This window comes from Caretta caretta, chromosome 13, assembly GCF_965140235.1.
Source record: "Caretta caretta isolate rCarCar2 chromosome 13, rCarCar1.hap1, whole genome shotgun sequence".
Taxonomy (NCBI): Eukaryota; Metazoa; Chordata; order Testudines; family Cheloniidae; genus Caretta; species Caretta caretta.
In genome coordinates this window covers 19,328,752-19,349,715 of record NC_134218.1, presented here as the reverse complement: position 1 = coordinate 19,349,715, position 20,964 = coordinate 19,328,752, and the positions used below count along the sequence as shown (strand labels likewise).

The following is a 20,964-nucleotide window of genomic DNA, read 5'->3' as shown; positions in this document are numbered from 1 at the left end:
GGCCGGCGTAACCTGCGTGAGAGGGAAGGAGCACGACACCGCCCCCTCCGTAACACGTGACTTACCGCGGCCCTCGGGAAGCTTCGGGTTCGGCTCCCGGAAACAGCCGAACCGCCCAGGAGCGCGTTAAAGGGCGGAGACTGTAGCCCCGCCAGTCAGCCCGCGGCTCCTGCGCGTTACACCGGCCTACGGGGCACCCCGCAAACCCAGACCGGCACCGCCCCGCCCCTGTACCCCCCTCCCCGTGTATCGCCCCGCTCCCTGTATCGCCTTCGTCGCATATCGCCCTGCCCCTCTATAACGCCCTCACTGTGTATCGCCCCGCCCCTATACCGCTCTTCCTGTGTATTGCCTCGCCCCTCTACCCCGCCCTCCCCGTGTATCTCGCCACCCCCATACCTCCCTCCTCCTGTATCGCCCTTGCCGTGTATTGACCCGCCCCCACCTCCCTCCTCATGTTCACCCCACCCCGCTATAACGCCCTCACTGTGTATCACCCCGCCCCTCTATACCACCCTCTCCCCTCTATAGGCCCTCCAGGCAGCACTATCCAATCCTGTCACTCCACCCCCTCTATACTGCCCTCCCTCTATGAATCACCCCGCCCCTCTATATTACTGCTTCTCCCGTCTATAGGTCCCTCCTGCCCTCTCAGATCTAGGCATGCCAAGCGTATAGTTTTCGACTGGAACGCCCAGTTGAAAACGGACCCTGGCGGCTCCGGTCGGCGGCTCAGCGGGGGCCCAGGGCTAACGCAGGCTCCCTGCTTGCCCTAGTTCCGTGCAGCTCCTGGAAGCGGCTGCCAGGTCCTTGCGGCCCCTCGCATGTGGGTGGCCACAGAGGCTCTGCACGCTGCCCCCACCTCACTGCCAGCTCCGCAGATCCCATTGGCCGGAAACCGCAACCACTGGGAGCTGCGGGCATGAGGGCAGCACGCCGAGCCTCCCTAGCCGCCCGTGTGTCTAGGGGCTGCACAGACCTGGCGGTCACTTCTGAGAGCCATGGTAAGCACCACTGGGACCCCGCATCCCAAATTCCTCCTGGCCCCCAACCTCCTGCCTCCTGAGGGTGGGGGAGAGCAAGCAACAGAGGGAGCAGGGATGGAGCGAGCAGGGTGGGGCCTCAGAGAAGGGGCAGGGCAGGGATTGTTTGGTTTTGTGTGATTAGAAAGTTGGCAACCCTACTCAGGTCTATCACTCCACCCCTCTATACCACCCTCTCACCACAGATCACACCATCCCCTGTATAATGCCCTCCGGCTATGTATCACTCAGCCCTCTATACTACCCTCCTAGCATGTATTACCCTATCCTGTCTATACCACCTTCTCGCACTCTGTACTGCCTTCTGTCTGTGTGCCCTCTCTATATTTCCTCCTTCCACTATATACCTCCTCGTTCCCCACTACACCCTGCTTCCCCCCTCTCTATGCTGCACTCAGTAAATAGTATATAACTAATATGTGATAGATCATCACTCCGGTTGCCTCCCCTTGTAAGAAGCTCCCCTTTGGCCTTATCCCCCTGAGAACAAAACTTCCTTTAACTTCTGCTGCTGCCACTGCAGGAATGGGATTCAGGAACTCAGAGCACTCTGCAGCTGCTGAGGTGCCTGCAAAGCTGGGGCACTGCCTGCATCTCTGCTGTCCCATCCCATCAGGGATAAAAGCGTGGTGCCCACACCTTCCCCCATGCTCCCTGCCAGGACCCTGACCCCCAGCGCCTCACTGAAGTCACCATGAGCAGGAGAGCTCTTGGATGCGATATGCAGAAGAGCATGCCAGGAAGTGTGTGCACAAAGGAATGAATTATTCTGTACAGAATGGAGAGCCTTGCTACGAGCTGCTGATTGGGACCCGCAATAGAGGGTAAATGGGCGCTAGGATTAGTCATTCCAAGTGCTGGCAGCATGCTCCATGCTTCACAAGGCACAGACAAGAAGCCGGTTCCTACCCCTAGAGCTTACAGTTCTTCAAGGCACAGTCCTGCTGCACTACCCCAGCAGGGAACTCCGGGAGGCAGAATGCCACCCAGAGGTCTCCAACCTGTAGTAGGGGAAGTAGCCCTGCTGCTATACTGTTTTCTGAAGTGCACAAATTCCTGTGTGTGCAGAGTTATTGCCCTGGCTCCTTCCCACACACTTGGAGCTCTTCTGTGCCCACAGGAGAGCACGGTGGTCCCTGCAGTCCCCAGAGCACAGGGAAAACAGCTGTGCCAGGCTCTCCTATGGGCTATGCAAAGAGGAAGGAAGGCTCCTGCTCACCCTGAGCCTTCCAACTGCTCACCAGCATGAAGGCCAGGCTCTATCCAGCCTTACATTAATAGAATGTGACCGGGGCGGCAGGTTTGGAGAATTTTTGGTGGTGCCCAGAATGGTTCCAAGTCGTCTCCCTCACCCCCCATGCACACACACACACACCTGCCTAAGGCTCTGGGAGGGGGGTTGGGTGCAGGAGGGGTGCGGGCTCTGGGAAGGAGTTTGTATGCTAGGTGCAGACTCTGAGCTGGGGTAGGGGCTTGGGGTACAGGAGGGGGTGCAGACTCTGGGAGGGTGTTTGGGTTCAGGAGGGGGTTTGGGGTACAGGCTCTAGGAGAGAGTTTGGGTGCTGGGTGCAGGCTCTGAGCTGAGACAGGGTGGTGGGGTGCAGGAGGTGGTTTGGGTGCTGGGTTTGGGCTCTGGGCTGGGACAGAGGGTGCACGGTGTGGGGCTGGGCTAGGGATGAGGAGTTTGGGGTGCAGCAGGCAGGCTGCCCTGGGGCTGGGGCAGCGGGCCAGAGAGGACAACTCCCCCCAGCCCTCTCCCCGCCAGCAGCAGTGAGCTCCAGGGGAGGGGAGCCCCTCCCTCCCTGGCCTGACACTCACCCAAGCCACCCCGGCTGCTGCTCAGGAGGTCCAGCCAGGATAAGCCCCTGCTCCCACAGAGTTGACTTGGAGTCAGCTGCCAAGGTGTGGGGGCTGCCTTGCGCTCCTCCCCTCCTCCAGTGCAGCAGCTGCCTCAGCCTGCTCCCAGCGCTGCTGCTACCGTGGAGCTGGAAGTAGCAGTGGCCAGTGAGGGAAGCAGTGTGGAGCTGCAGGGGCCAGCCACCCGCTGCCCAGGGCAGGCAGGGACACTTGGGTGTGGTGTGCGGAGGCAGCAGGTGGGGCCAGAGGATGCATGTGACGGTGGCAGAGCTGGGGAAGAGACCCAGCCCTGAACATCGGTGGAGCCTGGCCCCCTGGGCCCTGAATTTGCTGGAGCCCAGGTACCACAGGCCCATATAACGTATAATTCACTGCCCTTGAATGTGACATTTGCGTATAGTACCATAGGCATCCCCGGAGAATGAAGGCACAGCGTCTGTCACAAGGAGCTTACAATCTGGGACCCTGATCCTGCAATCCATATTGCAGAGGCATTCTGCTGTGCGCACACAGAGCTTCACTGAAGTCAATGGAGATCTCAGCAGGCCCATCAGTGTGCCTGTGCTTTATCCTTCACAGGATCAGGGCCTCAGTTAGCTAGGACCACACTTGGTGCTGGGAGGTATGACACAGAGGAAGTGGATGGGGAGAGATGTCAGCTAAGGTTAAGTAAGGTGCTTGTTTTCCACCCTATCAGCTTAGTTCCAGCTCCCCCTCCCCAATAAGTAAGAGTCAATCATTCATGGTGCTGACAGTTAATGGTTACTTTACAGAAAAGTTAATCATCAATAGTGAAGTGCCATCAATTCTCTGGAATCCTGCCAGCCTTGTAAGCTGATTCAGCTCAACACTGCTCACATGACATCTTCAGTTGGCCACCCCCACATAGCTCCTGGCTGAGGAGGGCCTTGTGTGTTAGTAGAAGAAAGAGAGAGAGAGCGTAGAACAGGGGTTCTCAGACTTCATTGTGCCATGACTCCCTTCCAACAACAAACATTACTACATGACCTCAGAAGGAGGGAGAGAGATCTGAGACCGCCAGTGCCTGCCGCCCCAGGCGGGGGGTGGGGGGGGGGACGCCGAATGCCAAAGCCTGAGCCCCACTACCCCAAGTAGGTTGTGGGCTCAGGCTTCAGCCCCAGTTGCTGAGGCTCAGGCTTCAGCTGCGGCCCTGAGCAGTGGGGCTTGGGTTTTGGCTTCAGTCCCAGGCCCCAGGGTGCAAATCTGAAATTGTATTGTCTTGTGCTGCACAGAAAACAGTATAGCGTAAGCTCATGAAATTCGCTCCCTCCTTCAATGTGTTGCCGGCACCCAGTGCTGAGAGGCAAAACAACAGCAGGGGTTCGTTACCCTGTGTGCTGAGAGGCAAAACAACAGCAGGGGTTCGTTACCCTGTGTGTTTCACTCAATAATCACAACGGGGTGGAGAAGCAGAAGAAAAGTTTATTTGCAGCTGCAAACAAGATACAGGGAGTATAGATGCTCAAATCCTGCACCCCAGAGCAGGTCATTACACACACTTTTATATTCCTTAATGCTACTGCACTACACATCAGCCAATTAAAACTTTGCACAAATACTCTGCCTTCCTTTTATGGGTTACAACAATGTTTATTTCCTGCAACCTCTAACAAGCATTCCTAGCAACTTAAACAACCAGCACATCCTGCCTGGCCTTGTAACTATCTCCTATTATTTTTAACTTGGCGTCAGCAAACCTTACACTAAGGCATTATCTGCGGCTGCAACATTGTTTTAAGAGCAAAAGAGCTTACTCAAACCAGCCAGGCCTGAATTCTATTAAGGGGGGTTAAGAAGAAGCCCTTAGGCTTTCAGCAGGGTGACTTCCTCAACCCTTATGGCCTTCCATCCCCTTGACTTAACTAGTGGCCATGCCCTGGGGTCTCCAACAAATGTGGCAGAAGATATGCACAGCTTTTTGCCTGCCTTCCCTCCCCCCCGTTATGAATTCCACAAGCTATGTTTTAGAAAAAACAAAAACAAGCTTATTGACTACAAAAAGGTAGGTTTTAAGTGTTTATAAGAGATAGCAAACAGACCAAAGCAGATTACTGAGCAAATAAAAACATGCAAAGTAAGTTTAATACATTAAAGAAACTGGTTACAAGTAGTAATTTCCTCACCCTAAATGTTGTTTAGGCATTTCTTTCACAGGCCAGACACCTTTTCTGGCCCAGGCTCAGCTCTTCTTCTCCCCCCTCCTCCCCCACCGCCCTTGTTTCTTAGGGTATGTCTACACTACGGAATAAGGTCGAATTTATAGAAGTCGGTTTTTTAGAAATCGGTTTTATATATTCGAGTGTGTGTGTCCCCACAGAAAATGCTCTAAGTGCATTAAGTGCATTAACTCGGCGGAGCGCTTCCACAGTACCGAGGCTAGAGTCGACTTCCGGAGCGTTGCACTGTGGGTAGCTATCCCACAGTTCCCGCAGTCTCCGCTGCCCATTGGAATTCTGGGTTGAGATCCCAATGCCTGATGGGGCTAAAACGTTGTCGCGGGTGGTTCTGGGTACATATCGTCAGGCCCCCGTTCCCTCCCTCCCTCCGTGAAAGCAAGGGCAGACAATCATTTCGCGCCTTTTTTCCTGAGTTACCTGTGCAGACGCCATACCACGGCAAGCATGGAGCCCGCTCAGGTACCCGTCACCCTATGTCTCCTGGGTGCTGGCAGATGCGGTACGGCATTGCTACACAGTAGCAGCAACCCCTTGCCTTGTGGCAGCAGACGGTACAGTACGACTGGTAGCCGTCATCGTCATGTCCAAGGTGCTCCTGGCCACGTCGGCTGGGAGCGCCTGGGCAGACATGGGCGCAGGGACTAAATTTGGAGTGACTTGACCAGGTCATTCTCTTTAGTCCTGCAGTCAGTCCTATTGAACCGTCTTATGGTGAGCGGGCAGGCGATACGGACTGCTAGCAGTCGTACTGTACCATCTTCTGCCGAGCAGCCATGAGATGTGGATGGCATGCAGTCTTTCTGCACCGTCTGCTGCCAGCCAAAGATGTAAAAGATAGATGGAGTGTATCAAAACAAGAAATAGACCAGATTTGTTTTGTACTCATTTGCTTCCCCCCCTCCCCTGTCTAGGGGACTCATTCTTCTAGATCACACTGCAGTCACTCACAGAGAAGGTGCAGTGAGGTAAATCTAGCCATGTATCAATCAGAGGCCAGGCTAACCTTCTTGTTCCAATAAGGACAATAACTTAGGTGCACCATTTCTTATTGGAACCCTCCGTGAAGTCCTGCCTGAAATACTCCTTGATGTAAAGCCACCCCCTTTGTTGATTTTAGCTCCCTGAAGCCAACCCTGTAAGCCGTGTCCTCAGTCGCCCCTCCCGGCGTCAGAGCAACGGCAAACAATAGGGCATCTGAGAGTGCTGTCCAGAGCAGTCACAATGGAGCACTCTGATGGGGCTAAAACATTGTCGCGGGTGGTTCTGGGTACGTATCGTCAGGCCCCCGTTCCCTCCCTCCCTCCATGAAAGCAAGGGCAGACAATCATTTTGCGCCTTTTTTCCTGAGTTACCTGTGCAGACGCCATACCACGGCAAGCATGGAGCCCGCTCAGGTAACCGTCACCCTATGTCTCCTGGGTGCTGGCAGACGCGGTACGGCTTTGCTGCACAGTAGCAGCAACCCATTGCCTTCTGGCAGCAGACGGTGCAATACGACTGGTAGTCGTCCTCGTCGTGTCCGAAGTGCTCCTGGCCACGTCGGCTGGGAGCGCCTGGGCAGACATGGGCGCAGAGACTAAATTTGGAGTGACTTGACCAGGTCATTCTCTTTAGTCCTGCAGTCAGTCCTATTGAACCGTCTTATGGTGAGCGGGCAGGCGATACGGACTGCTAGCAGTCGTACTGTACCATCTTCTGCCAGGCAGGCAAGAGATGAGGATGGCTAGCAGTCGTACTGTACCATCTTCTGCCGAGCAGCCATGAGATGTGGATGGCATGCAGTCCTTCTGCACCGTCTGCTGCCAGCCAAAGATGTAAAAGATAGATGGAGTGGGTCAAAACAAGAAATAGACCAGATTTGTTTTGTACTCATTTGCCTCCTCCCCTGTCTAGGGGACTCATTCCTCTAGGTCACACTGCAGTCACTCACAGAGAAGGTGCAGCGAGGTAAATCTAGCCATGTATCAATCAGAGGCCAGGCTAACCTCCTTGTTCCAATAAGAATGATAACTTAGGTGCACCATTTCTTATTGGAACCCTCCGTGAAGTCCTGCCTGAAATACTCCTTGATGTAAAGACACCCCCTTTGTTGATTTTAGCTCCCTGAAGCCAACCCTGTAAGCCGTGTCGTCAGTCGCCCCTCCCTCCGTCAGAGCAACGGCAGACAATCGTTCCGCGCCTTTTTTCTGTGCGGACGCCATACCAAGGCAAGCATGGAGGCCGCTCAGCTCACTTTGGCAATTAGGAGCACATTAAACACCACACGCATTATCCAGCAGTATATGCAGCACCAGAACCTGGCAAAGCGATACCGGGCGAGGAGGCGACGTCAGCGCGGTCACGTGAGTGATCAGGACATGGACACAGATTTCTCTGAAAGCATGGGCCCTGCCAATGCATGCATCATGGTGCTAATGGGGCAGGTTCATGCTGTGGAACGCCGATTCTGGGCTCGGGAAACAAGCACAGACTGGTGGGACCGCATAGTGTTGCAGGTCTGGGACGATTCCCAGGGGCTGCGAAACTTTCGCATGCGTAAGGGCACTTTCATGGAACTTTGTGACTTGCTTTCCCCTGCCCTGAGGCGCATGAATACCAAGATGAGAGCAGCCCTCACAGTTGAGAAGCGAGTGGCGATAGCCCTGTGGAAGCTTGCAACGCCAGACAGCTACCGGTCAGTTGGGAATCAATTTGGAGTGGGCAAATCTACTGTGGGGGCTGCTGTGATGCAAGTAGCCCACGCAATCAAAGATCTGCTGATATCAAGGGTAGTGACCCTGGGAAATGTGCAGGTCATAGTGGATGGCTTTGCTGCAATGGGATTCCCTAACTGTGGTGGGGCTATAGACGGAACCCATATCCCTATCTTGGCACCGGAGCACCAAGCCGCCGAGTACATAAACCGCAAGGGGTACTTTTCGATAGTGCTGCAAGCTCTGGTGGATCACAAGGGACGTTTCACCAACATCAACGTGGGATGGCCGGGAAAGGTGCATGATGCTCGCATCTTCAGGAACTCTGGTCTGTTTCAAAAGCTGCAGGAAGGGACTTTATTCCCAGACCAGAAAATAACTGTTGGGGATGTTGAAATGCCTATATGTATCCTTGGGGACCCAGCCTACCCCTTAATGCCATGGCTCATGAAGCCGTACACAGGCAGCCTGGACAGTAGTCAGGAGCTGTTCAACTACAGGCTGAGCAAGTGCAGAATGGTGGTAGAATGTGCATTTGGACGTTTAAAGGCGCGCTGGCGCAGTTTACTGACTCGCTTAGACCTCAGCGAAACCAATATTCCCACTGTTATTACTGCTTGCTGTGTGCTCCACAATATCTGTGAGAGTAAGGGGGAGACGTTTATGGCGGGGTGGGAGGTTGAGGCAAATCGCCTGGCTGCTGGTTACACACAGCCAGACACCAGGGCGGTTAGAAGAGCACAGGAGGTCGCGGTACGCATCCGAGAAGCTTTGAAAACCAGTTTCATGACTGGCCAGGCTACGGTGTGAAAGTTCTGTTTGTTTCTCCTTGATGAAACCCCCCGCCCCTTGGTTCACTCTACTTCCCTGTAAGCTAACCACCCGCCCCTCCTCCCTTCAATCACCGCTTGCAGAGGCAATAAAGTCATTGTTGCTTCACATTCATGCATTCTTTATTCATTCATCACACAAATAGGGGGATGACTACCAAGGTAGCCCAGGAGGGGTGGTGGAGGAGGGAAGGAAAATGCCACACAGCACTTTAAGCACAGCACTTTAAAAGTTTACAACTTTAAAATTTATTGAATGACAGCCTTCTTTTTTTGGGGCAATCCTCTGTGGTGGAGTGGCTGGTTGGCCGGAGGCCCCCCCACCGCGTTCTTGGGCGTCTGGGTGTGGAGGCTATGGAACTTGGGGAGGAGGGCGGTTGGTTACAGAGGGGCTGCAGTGGCAGTCTGTGCTCCAGCTGCCTTTGCTGCAGCTCAACCATACACTGGAGCATACTGGTTTGGTCCTGCAACAGCCTCAGCATTGAATCCTGCCTCCTCTCATCACGCTGCTGCCACATTTGAACTTCAGCCCTGTCTTCAGCCCGCCACTTACTCTCTTCAGCCCGCCACCTCTCCTCCCGGTCATTTTGTGCTTTCCTGCACTCTGACATTATTTGCCTCCACGCATTCGTCTGTGCTCTGTCAGTGTGGGAGGACAGCATGAGCTCGGAGAACATTTCATCGCGAGTGCGTTTTTTTTTCTTTCTAAGCTTCACTAGCCTCTGGGAAGGAGAAGATCCTGTGATCATTGAAACACATGCAGCTGGTGGAGAAAAAAAAAGGGACAGCGGTATTTAAAAAGACACATTTTATAAAACAGTGACTACACTCTTTCAGGGTAAACCTTGCTGTTAACATTACATACATAGCACATGTGCTTTCGTTACAAGGTCGCATTTTGCCTCCTCCCACCGCGTGACTACCCCCTCAACCTTCCCCCCTCCCTGTGGCTAACAGCGGGGAACATTTCTGTTTAGCCACAGGCAAACAGCCCAGCAGGAATGGGCTCCTCTGAGTGTCCCCTGAAGAAAAGCACTCTATTTCAACCAGGTGACCATGAATTAGATCTCACTCTCCTGAGGATAACACAGAGAGATAAAGAACGGATGTTGTTTGAATGCCAGCAAACATACACTGCAATGCTTTGTTCTACAATGATTCCCGAGTACGTGTTACTGGCCTGGAGTGGTAAAGTGTCCTACCATGAAGGACGCAATAAGGCTGCCCTCCCCAGAAACCTTTTGCAAAGGCTTTAGGGCTACATCTAGGAGAACCGCAAATGCCAGGGCAAAGTAATCCTTTCACATGCTTGCTTTTAAACCATGTATAGTATTTTAAAAGGTACACTCACCAGAGGTCCCTTCTCCGCCTGCTGGGTCCAGGAGGCAGCCTTGGGTGGGTTTGGGGGGTACTGGCTCCAGGTCTAGGGTGAGAAACAGTTCCTGGCTGTCGGGAAAACCGGTTTCTCCGCTTGCTTGCTGTGAGCTATCTTCTTCGTCCCCAAAACCTGCTTCCGTATTGCCTCCATCTCCATTGAAGGAGTCAAACAACACGGCTGGGGTAGTGGTGGCTGAACCCCCTAAAATGGCATGCAGCTCATCATAGAAGCGGCATGTTTGGGGCTCTGACCCAGAGCGGCTGTTCGCCTCTCTGGTTTTCTGGTAGGCTTGCCTCAGCTCCTTCAGTTTCACGCGGCACTGCTTCGGGTCCCTGTTATGGCCTCTGTCCTTCATGCCCTGGGAGATTTTGACAAAGGTTTTGGCATTTCGAAAACTGGAACGGAGTTCTGATAGCACGGATTCCTCTCCCCAAACAGCGATCAGATCCCGTACCTCCCGTTCGGCCCCTGCTGGAGCTCTTTTGCGATTCTGGGACTCCATCATGGTCACCTGTGCTGATGAGCTCTGCATGGTCACCTGCAGCTTGCCACGCTGGCCAAACAGGAAATGAGATTCAAAAGTTCGCGGTTCTTTTCCTGTCTACCTGGCCAGTGCATCTGAGTTGAGAGTGCTATCCAGAGCGGTCATAATGGAGCACTTTGGGATAGCTCCCGGAGGCCAATACCATCGAATTGTGTCCACAGTACCCCAAATTCGAGCCAGCAACGTCGATTTAAGCGCTAATCCACTTGTCAGGGGTGGAGTAAGGAAATCGATTTTAAGAGCCCTTTAAGTCGAAATAAAGGGCTTCATTGTGTGGACGGGTGCAGGTTTACATCGATTTAACGCTGCTAAATTCGACCTAAAGTCCTAGTGTAGACCAGGGCTTAGATGTTCTCCGCAGTCATCCTGGGCCAAGATGGGGTCCAGTACCCAGTGACATGATAACATGACTCTGCAGTGTCAAAGCAGCATCCCAGGAAGCTTCTCAGGAAAGTGGGAGATTAGCATCTTCAGAGTCCTATTGTTCTTCATAATGGCCTATCCAGGCTGATTGCCTACTGTCTGGTGGGTGTTCCCCAGGTGTAAACACAGTAATTGTTACATAGTCAATATTCCTAACAGATACAGAAATGATACATGCATACAAATAGATAATCATATTCAGCAAATCATAACCTTTCCTATGATACCTCACATGACCCATCTTGCATAGAACACATTATTTATGCCATATTCATATCATAGCAATATCTATGAAGAATATGAGGTGTTGGGTCATAGAGGCATGAACAAGACTCATTAATCTTTCACAGATGTTTTAAATACATTGGAGGCATCTAGCCAACTACTTAGTTTGTAACAGCTCATGGTCTCAACACCACAACTGAATTTTAATGGCACACAATGCAACCCACTACTCCCTTGGGCTATTCGCCCATACTGGGGTATTCTTTAGGTTCTTCAGGAAATACAGGCCGTACAAGAGATTTTTCCAGTCCATATAAATAGTTATTAGATTGTTACATTTGGAAATGTTTCAAGTCCATTTTGTCCTTGTTTTCCCTACCACATTATTTGTTTGTTTCAGATGTTTATTTTATTAACACATTCCACATAGCTTACTTCAGCTTCATGTGGTGGGGTCATGCTGGGGAAATATTTACATTTACAAATATTTAAAAGCTTTCAGTAACAGCTTTGGATGATAAAAGAAATCTACCCCATGGTTCTTCCCTCTCTTATTATGTCCCAAGTCCATTGGTCTTAGGCCGTTTACACAGGATGCTCTAGCATTTAGCCAGGAAATATCTGCATTCCTGTTTTGCATGGTCCCAATTTGCAAATACTATTTTAAAAAGCTCTGATATTTCATAGTGCTCTGGGCAGAGTTTACACACACATAAGCCCATGCATGTGTTGGGATTCCCTCCAAGATCTCTTCCAATTGACTAATCCAGACCACCTCATCCAGTTCTGGGAGAACACTTCATCCAGTTCCTTGGGATCCAAAAGCTCAGTTCAGCTCCACCTCATCACTCAGGTTACTTTGTTAGGCATATAATAGTGCTGTGCCCGTGCAAACCAGGGGCTCAGACTCAAGGGGTTTAGGTACAGGGTGATACCATAATTTTAAATCATTTGTATCCAACTATACAGTTTATATACTTTTTCCAGGCTACTAAAACATCTATTCTTGAATCTAATTGGTTTGGACAAGGTACAGATCATATAAGGACCAATTGCTTTGCAGATCGTGTAAGGACCAATTGCTTGTATCCTCACCTTATGTACATTTCAAGCTGATCAGCTCAGGGTGTTCAGTTATCTCAACTAGCCCCAAAACAGTCTCACACTTTTTTTTTTTAAACCACACACACACACACTTTAACTTTGCACTCAAATCAAGCTATATGCACATTTATTCATGTCCAGCAAGATCTATGCCTATAGTGTGCACTATAGCACACATATGCATGCAGGGCTAGTTTACAGTTAGTACACTATATATAGCTCTGCTGCTATAGCACCTCAACACAGATAGTGTTTACACTGAAAGGAGGGATTCACCTGTTGATGTAAGTACCCACCTCCACAAGAGACGCTAGCTAGTTCAATGGAAGAATTCTTCATCCACCCAGCACAGTCCACACAAGGACTTGGTCATCTTAACCATGATGCTTCAGGTGTAGATTTTTTTTTACATCCCAGAGCAACGTAGTTATTCTGTCCTAATTCTATAGCCTAGGCCAGGCCATACCCACACACAAACAGCATGTAACCCTTTCATTAAATCATTATGGTAAACTAAGCCATTTATCTCATGCTGACCAACATCATCCTCTGGAGTTTTCAAAATGTTCAAGAGGAAACATTTTCTCCATTTTATTTTACTCTTCTCATTAACAAAATAAACGGTTGTGCAGCCTTTGGAAATAATCTGGAGCCGTTTATAGTATCACCCAATATTTTATTGGAACAAAACACACTTTGTATCACTCTGGAGAATTGCACTGAGGCATGGACTTTGTGATGTCTTACTTGTGTAACTTTGTTCCCCTTGACATAGTTATGTGCAACCCTCCTTTTATAAATGATCAAATTGAATTAAGAATTACTGGAGGCCAAGCTAATAGAAATAGAGCCTGATCCTGTAAGGGGCTGAAACCTCTTAATTCCCATTGACTTTGAGAGCACTCGGCATCTAGCAGGATGGAGTTCATACAGACAACTCTTTTTCCAGGATTTATTTAGAAGAATGGGGTGAGGTCTACACTACAGACCTCTGCTAGCACAATTATGTTGGTCAGGGGTGTAATGAGGTGTGATTTATGACTGACATCTGTGCCAGCAAAAGCCTCTACTGTAGACATAGTTATACTGGCAAAACTGTGCTTTTACTGATTTTATTTGTAGGGCTGTCGATTAATTGCAGTTAACTCAAAATTAACAGTGATTAAAAATGAATTACAATTAATTGCAGATTTAATCACACTGTTAAACAATAGAATACCAATTGAAATTTATTTCCATATATATTGTATTCTGTGTTGTAATTGAAATTAAAATGTATTTATTACAAATATTTTTACTGTAAAAAGGATAAACCAAAGAAATTGGAAAATATTATTCACCTCATACAAGTACTGTAGTACAATCTTTGTCAAAGTGCACTCAAAAACAAAACAACGTAAAACTTCAGAGCCTGCAAGTCCATTCAGTCCTACTTCTTGTTCAGCCAATCACTAAGACAAACAAGTTGGTTTACATTTACAGGAAATAATGCTGCCCTCTTCTTATTTACAAGATCACCAAAAAGTGAGAACAGGCATTTGCATGGCACTTTTGTAGCTGGCATTGCAAGGTATTTATGTGCCAGATATGTTAAACATTCATATGCCCCTTCATGCTTCAGCCACCATTCCAGGGGACACGCTAATTAAAAAAAAAGCATTAATTACATTTGTGCCTGAACTCCTTGGGGGAGAATTGTAGGTCTCCTGCTCTGTTTTACCTGCATTCTGCCATATATTTCATGTTATAGCAGTCTTTGATGATGACCCAGCACATGTTCATTTTAAGAACACTTTCACTGCAGATTTGACAAAACGCAAAGATGATATCTGTCAAGGTTCCTTCCCCACTCTGAACTCTAGGGTACAGATGTGGGGACCTGCATGAAAGACCCCCTAAGCTTATTCTTACCAGCTTAGGTTAAAAGCTGCCACCACCAAAATGTTACACAAAGAACAGGGGAAGTGCCCACTTGGAAACGTTTCCCCCCCCAAGCACTACACCCCCTTTCCTGGGGAAGGCTTTATAAAAATCCTCACCAATTTGCATAGGTGACCACAGACCCAAATCCTTGGATCTTAAGAACAATGAAAAAACAACCAGGTTCTTAAAAGAGAATTTTAATTAAGTAAAAGAAGGACCTCTAAAATCTGGATGGTAAATACCTTACAGGGTAATCAGATTCAAAACAGAGAATCCCTCTGGGCAAAACCTTAAGTTACAAAAAGATACAAAAACAGGAATATCCATTCCATTCAGCACAACTTATTTTATCAGCCGTTTAAACAAAACAGAATCTAACACATAACTAGATTGCTTACTGACTTTTTACAGGTGTTCTGACCTGCATTCCTCTCTGATCCCAGCAAAAGCATCACACAGACAGAGAGAACCCTTTGTGTCCCGTCCCCCCCGCTCCAGCTTTGAAAGTATCTTGTCTCTTCATTGGTCATTTTGGTCAGGTACCAGCAAGGTTATCTTAGCTTCTTAACCCTTTACAGGTAAAAGGGTTTTTCCTCTGGCCAGGAGGGATTTAAAGGTGTTTATCCTTCCCTTTATAGTTATGACAGTATCAATGTGAGATTTCTAAAGATATCTACAGCACTCAACCCAAGGTTTCAGAATCTGAAGTGCCTTCCAAAATCTGAGAGGGATGAGGTATGGAGCATGCTTGCAGAGGTCTTAAGACCAACACTCCGATGCAGAAACTACAGAACCCGAACCACCAAAAAAGAAAATCAACCTTCTGCTGGTGGCATCTGACTCAGAAAGTGAAAATGTGTCGTCTGCACTGGTTTGGATTGTTATTGAGCAGAACCTGTCATCAGCATGGACGCAAGTCCTCTGGAATGGTGGTTGAAGATGGAGACAAATGAATCTTTAGTGCATCTGGCACACATATATCTTGCAACGCTGGCTACAACAGTGCCATGAGAACGCCTGTTCTCACTTTCTGGTGACGTAATTAAGAAGAGGGCAGCATTATCTCCAGCAAATGTAAACTAACTTGTTTGTCTGAGCGATTGGCTGAAGAAGTAGGACTGAATGGACTTGCAGGCTCTAAAATTTTAGATTGTTTTATTTTTGAATGCAGTTTTTTTAACATAAAATTCAACTTGCATGATAAAGAGATTGCACTACAATACTTGTATTAGGTGAATTAAAAATACTAATTCTTTTGTTTTTTTTACAGTGCAAGTACTTGTAATCAAAAAATATAAAGTGAGTACTGTACACTTTGTATTCCATGTTGTAATTTAAATCAATATATTTGAAAATGTAGAAAACACCCAAAAATATTTAAATAAATGGTATTCTATTATTGTTTAATAGTGCAATTAATGGCAATTCATTTTTTTTAATCGCTTGACAGACCTGTTTGTTTTCCCACTTGCAGGGGCTGGAATAAGTCTACCGAGGCCCTGGTCTACACTTAACATTTAGATCGCTCTAGCTACATTGCTCAGGGCATGTGAAAAATTCACACCCCTAAGCACTGTAGTTAAGCCGACCTGACCCCCGATGTAGACCCAGCTACACTGGCAGAAGAATTCTTCCATCAACCCAGCTACTGCCTCTTGGAGAGGTGGATTACCTACAGCAACAGAAAACCCCCTCCGTCAACATAGGACCCATCTACACTCTCGTACTGTGGCATTGCTGCAGCTGTGCTGCTGTAGCCTCCATAGTGTAGACACACCCGAGAAGTACACCAGTATTCCTATACAGGCAAAGCATTCCCAGTGGACCTGGCCTAAGACCGAGATTCTCAAAGCTGGTCAAATGGGAATTAGGCAAACTGAGGCAACTGTGAGTTTATACAGAGTCAGCTACCCCAAGCCTCAGCATGGCCCTTCTCTGAGTATCTGTATAACTAAGTTGGCTTGGGGGGTAATTTTTTCTGAAGTAGTTATCCTGGTACAACCCCTTGTGTGGCTGCAGTTATACTACTGTAATGGTGGCTTACACTAGTATAGCGCATTCCTCTTCTCGTATGGGAATAGCTATGCTGCTGTAAAGCACACTTATGCCAATATAACTGTCTCCATGCTAGGGGGATTGTAGTGCTTTAACGCTTCCCATATAGTTAGAGTGGTACAACTGTTGTGAGTAAACAAACCCTGACTCACTTTGCACTATTGTCCTCTCTAAAACAAAGAATGACCTGAACTTGCTGAGTTTGGTTATAAGAACAAATATTTCGTCTAATAAACTTCCCATAGCTGACTACAAAACAAGGTAGCTTAACTTCTGTTCTGCCCTTATTTTAAACCATTTTACTTATTACAATGACAGTGAAAAAAAGAACAAATTACAGATTTGGGGCTAAATTATCCACCTTGTTGGAGAGAACCTGCTAGATCACTGGGGATTCCTTCTTTGCTAAATGGATTCCCACTCCTTGTTTTCATTTGTGATTGTAATGTCTGTTTCTAGCGGCTACTGCCTTGAAGCACAGTGCAACTGTTCATGAATAAAGAAAAGGAGGACTTGTGGCACCTTAGAGACTAACAAATTTGAGCATAAGCTTTCGTGAGCTACAGCTCACAGACTAACACGGCTGCTACTCTGAAACCTGTTCATGAATAGTTCAGCAATGTAGAGCACATTCAAGCTGGGTTATTGTTACCAACTGCAGTTTAAATTTTAAATGATAAACATCTCAAGAAATACATATTTGTGGTTTATGCCTGGTGTTTTTATTATTTGGTTCTATAGCTAGAGTGCAGCCTCGTTCACTTGAAATCCACAGGCCAAAAGAGAGATAAGAATCAAACAGGGAAGTGGATTGGCCAAGACATACAGCCTGATGATCACAAGAGAAACACCTCAGGGGAAGATCATGGCAAGGAGGACAAGAAATATGCTAAAGAACAGGAGGCATGAGCCTCTCTTCCTTTGCAGGATCCTTTGGAACTAATGCTGTGTCTGCAAGTGGCCACAGACTTGTCACTATAGATATGACCCCTCCAGGTCCCCAAAGACCCATTCAATGAAAGACCACACAAAACCTTTAATTCATGGAGTTATGTGCTACAGCAGCTGCACAAAGAGGGTATGATTTAAAGCCCACAGGAGTGTTTTCAATGACTTCAGTGGGCTTTGGGTCAGGCTCAGAATATACAGGTTTTACAAGTATAAGACAAAAGTTTGTTATTTACATAACTTCAGACTGCAAAGAAACATTTCAGGTTGCTTTTCAAAGGATTGTTTGACACATTTTCAATTATTCCCACTGAATATTGTATCAGTTCCTCACGGTTTAGTTTGAAAGGGTCGTGACATACAGCTGACTGAAAAGTTGATGCACCAGCCAAACATATTGAAGTATTCTCACCTGCCTCTATGTAAGCAAACCATAAAGATATTTTTCCCCCCACAGAGCCATACCTTCTGGCTATCTTAGGTAGTTAATGTTTTTATTACCCTGCCAGAGAACAGGATCCTTCCAGGATATTTAAGAGCGGGTTTGTGTTGGCAGGTCAGATACCTGGACAGGTCAGATTCCTGGACAATAGTTTGCTGAAAAGACACAGAAGAGCCATTATTTCCATTTCACACAATGAAATAATTTAAGAAAGTCTCAGAAGAAATTCAGGAATCCATCAGAAGAAATGCATGTGCTATAACTGCTCCCCAAAGAGAATCCAAACTCAAGGGAACCCTACCTCTATTCTAGCAGTGGCAGAGCCAGGTTTTGCAATCAAAGGGCCAATGGGTTGTTCGTGGTACTATTTTCAATTATACCTACTGGCTTTACATTTAGTTTTTTAAAACCATCCCCACTCAGAAGACTCTCCTGGTGGTTCTCCAGTACTCAAATTAATTGACCATTTGGTTTCATTCCCCACTCAGCTAAAGCTGCACAGCTAATATCTAGTTTAGCTTTCACCATTGAGATAGCCTAAGCCTACAAATCTCACAGAACTAACAAATGTGTAGCTAGCTATTTACAAGTAAACTGAAGAGATTTGTATGCACACAAGTAAAGTTTTAAATGCACCATAATCCACTGAACTCAGTGTTGATGTATTCTCCCTATTCAATGGGTGCACTTCTCTACCATGTTCTCCTCACCTCATTGATGGGGCACCAAACACCTACAGCAGCACCTTCTGTCCCAGCACCACAACCCTAATCCTGGCCTGGTGCACATGGGAGGCCCTGGGATCGAGAGGGCTGGTGAGTGAACCCTATGATGCTGGCAGACAAGGTGCCAGCTCATGCCAAGGCCCCTAGGCCTCAATTGTACACTGTATAACTGTAATCATTCTGACTTACCTGTGTGTTAAAATAGGTATTAGCGTTATAAAAATGTGTTTTGTGTTTAGACTTTATGAAATGCTTGTAAATTACTGAATGTATGAATCTCACTTATAAAAGTGTTTTCTTTATAACTGTAAATTACCAGTCAGGAAAGAAGTATTGCCAAGTGTGAAATACAATTTGCCACAGGAGGTATGTAACAGCATCAGCACCCACCTCTCCTGCATGTCCCCTTCTCTCTGGGGAAGAGTGCCTATAAACAGTTCTTTTCATGGGGGGACACCCCCCCTCTTGTGGATGGCTCCCTTTTCTTTTTTGTTCTTACATCAGGGTGGCACCTACCTTTTGCAAGCACTCCCCGGCCACTGGTCCTCTCGGCTGGTCTTCAGCAGCTCAGCCGTTCGGCTAAGCTGCACACGCTGTCCCTGCTTCCGGGGTATATGTTCCCAAGTTCTTATCACAGCCCTGGTATGGGGCCATAGCTTTTAGGCTTCTTCGCAAAAGCACTACCTTCTTCAGACACCCAGCCGGGGCCCATCTCAGTACCCCAGTCTGGTCAGGCCAGGTTTTGTGCTCAGTCCCTCAGGCTCAGCCTGCCCACACTGACCTTTTAACGGCTCTGCTGCTATTCTATCCAGCCAGCCATCCACAAGGTCTTTGGCAGTGTTCGCTGGGCTCAGTTCTGCCTGGTGAGCTATACGCAGTCCTGCTGTTCGTCTAGCCAGCCAAGTCCTCCCCCATCAAGCCTGTGAGCTGTAGCTCACGAAAGCTTATGCTCAAATAAATTGGTTAGTCTCTAAGGTGCCACAAGTACTCCTTTTCTTATAGCAACTGAAGGCTCTGGACTGCTACTTTCCTTTTATCCGGCCCTTCTGGCCCCTTATTGATCACTCCAGCACCCCTTCTGATTGGCCACTCTTCTACAGCCACTCTAGGCTGCCTGGAGGACTTCTCGCTGCTCTATTCTGGGACAGGGTGATGCAGGGCCACGAGGCCTCCAGCAGGGGGCCTCTGGACTTAGTCCACCCTGCCATAAGGTGTTATCTCCTGCCCAACAAAAGAAGGCCCATAGACACCAGACAAACATCAGAGGACAAAAGACTTTGTTGATTGCCCCTCCACACACACACCCATGAAGAGGAGATACACGAGGACTTGTCCTATCAGCTTGAATTCTGGGGGAAGGGAATCAAAATTCCTGACAAGAAGAAACTGTATCTTTATGCTGCTATGACTTTGAGGGGCAAGGATTACTAAACATATGCAAAAGATCCCCATGCTTGTCTGGGTTAGCCCTACAGGACATATAGACCTTGCTTATTATAGAAGCTTCTACCACCTTTTGGAATCTAAGACTATAACTCAATGTATTTTTACCGGCTTTAACTTTGTAAATATTGCTCCTATTTCTTTTTCTTGGTTAATAAATCTTTAGATAGTTTGTTATAGGGTGGGCTACAAGCATTGTCTTTGGTGAGAGATCTAAGGTACAATTGACCTGTAGTAAATGGCTGGTGCTTTGGGACTGGAAGTAACCTGAACATTGTGGTAATTTTTGGCATAAGAGACCATCTATCGCAAAGGCAAGCTTACCTAGGTGGCAAGATAGATTGGCGTACCCAAAGGGACTGTCTGTGACTCTATGTTAAGGCTATTGTAGTGTTTGAGCAGTTCACACTTGATGCTTGGTTGGTAAAATCTCAGTATAGAGCTCACAACCAGTTTGGGGTTTGTGCTCTGGTTTGTAACAGTCTGCCCTGAGATTGGTGCTCATGCTCTTGAGCCACTCCAGACAGCTTGACAAGACCACCCAATGCTCACCCTGCAGTGGCGGCTCCTGGGCTTAGTTCCCTACTCCAGGCCATTCAGGTTTGGCCTGGCCACCCCTCCATCATGACAGATGGGTGCCAAAGCCAAATTTGAGAGTGGCATTGCAACATGGTGCACAGGGTCACAGCACCAAGCAATTGAGAGCACCATGTTACAATGCCGGAACAGGGCGCCAGCCCAACCCCACAGGACAGGAGCCATCAGTGCCAAGTGAGTGCGGGGCGGACTCACTCTCCAGCCCTGTGTGAAAATCCATGTCATACACCTCCTTTTGTCAATTGCATAATATACTTGAAAAGGCACCGCACAGACAACTCAGGGCCACCTAGTGGGGGCACTCCCCCTATACCCCTGTTTGCTCCATGACTGCATTCTGGATGGCAGAGTATACAGAGAAAATCACAGGGCATCCACCAGCAGCACCCCAAATTTTTCAGTGTGTTCCCAGAGTTCAAAATAGACATCACAATGGTCAATCAGTCTCACACACAGCTCCAGGATAAGGAGATACTTAATTAGCAATTAGAACAAAACATTTTGGCTCTGAGTGCTATAAGAGCAATCAGAATTTT

General features: G+C 48.1%; 1 long non-coding RNA gene across 1 annotated transcript; it reads right to left on the bottom strand.

Annotated features, from left to right (window-relative positions):
* Nucleotides 1–9,637: 9,637 nt before the first annotated feature.
* LOC142068818 (uncharacterized) lies at nt 9,638–19,465 on the bottom strand. Its single transcript, XR_012664715.1, has 3 exons — nt 18,905–19,465; nt 17,723–17,818; nt 9,638–11,065 (listed from the first exon to the last, which is right to left on the bottom strand). It is a non-coding gene; the product is annotated as an uncharacterized LOC142068818 (long non-coding RNA).
* Between the last annotated feature and the right edge of the window lie 1,499 nt (nt 19,466–20,964).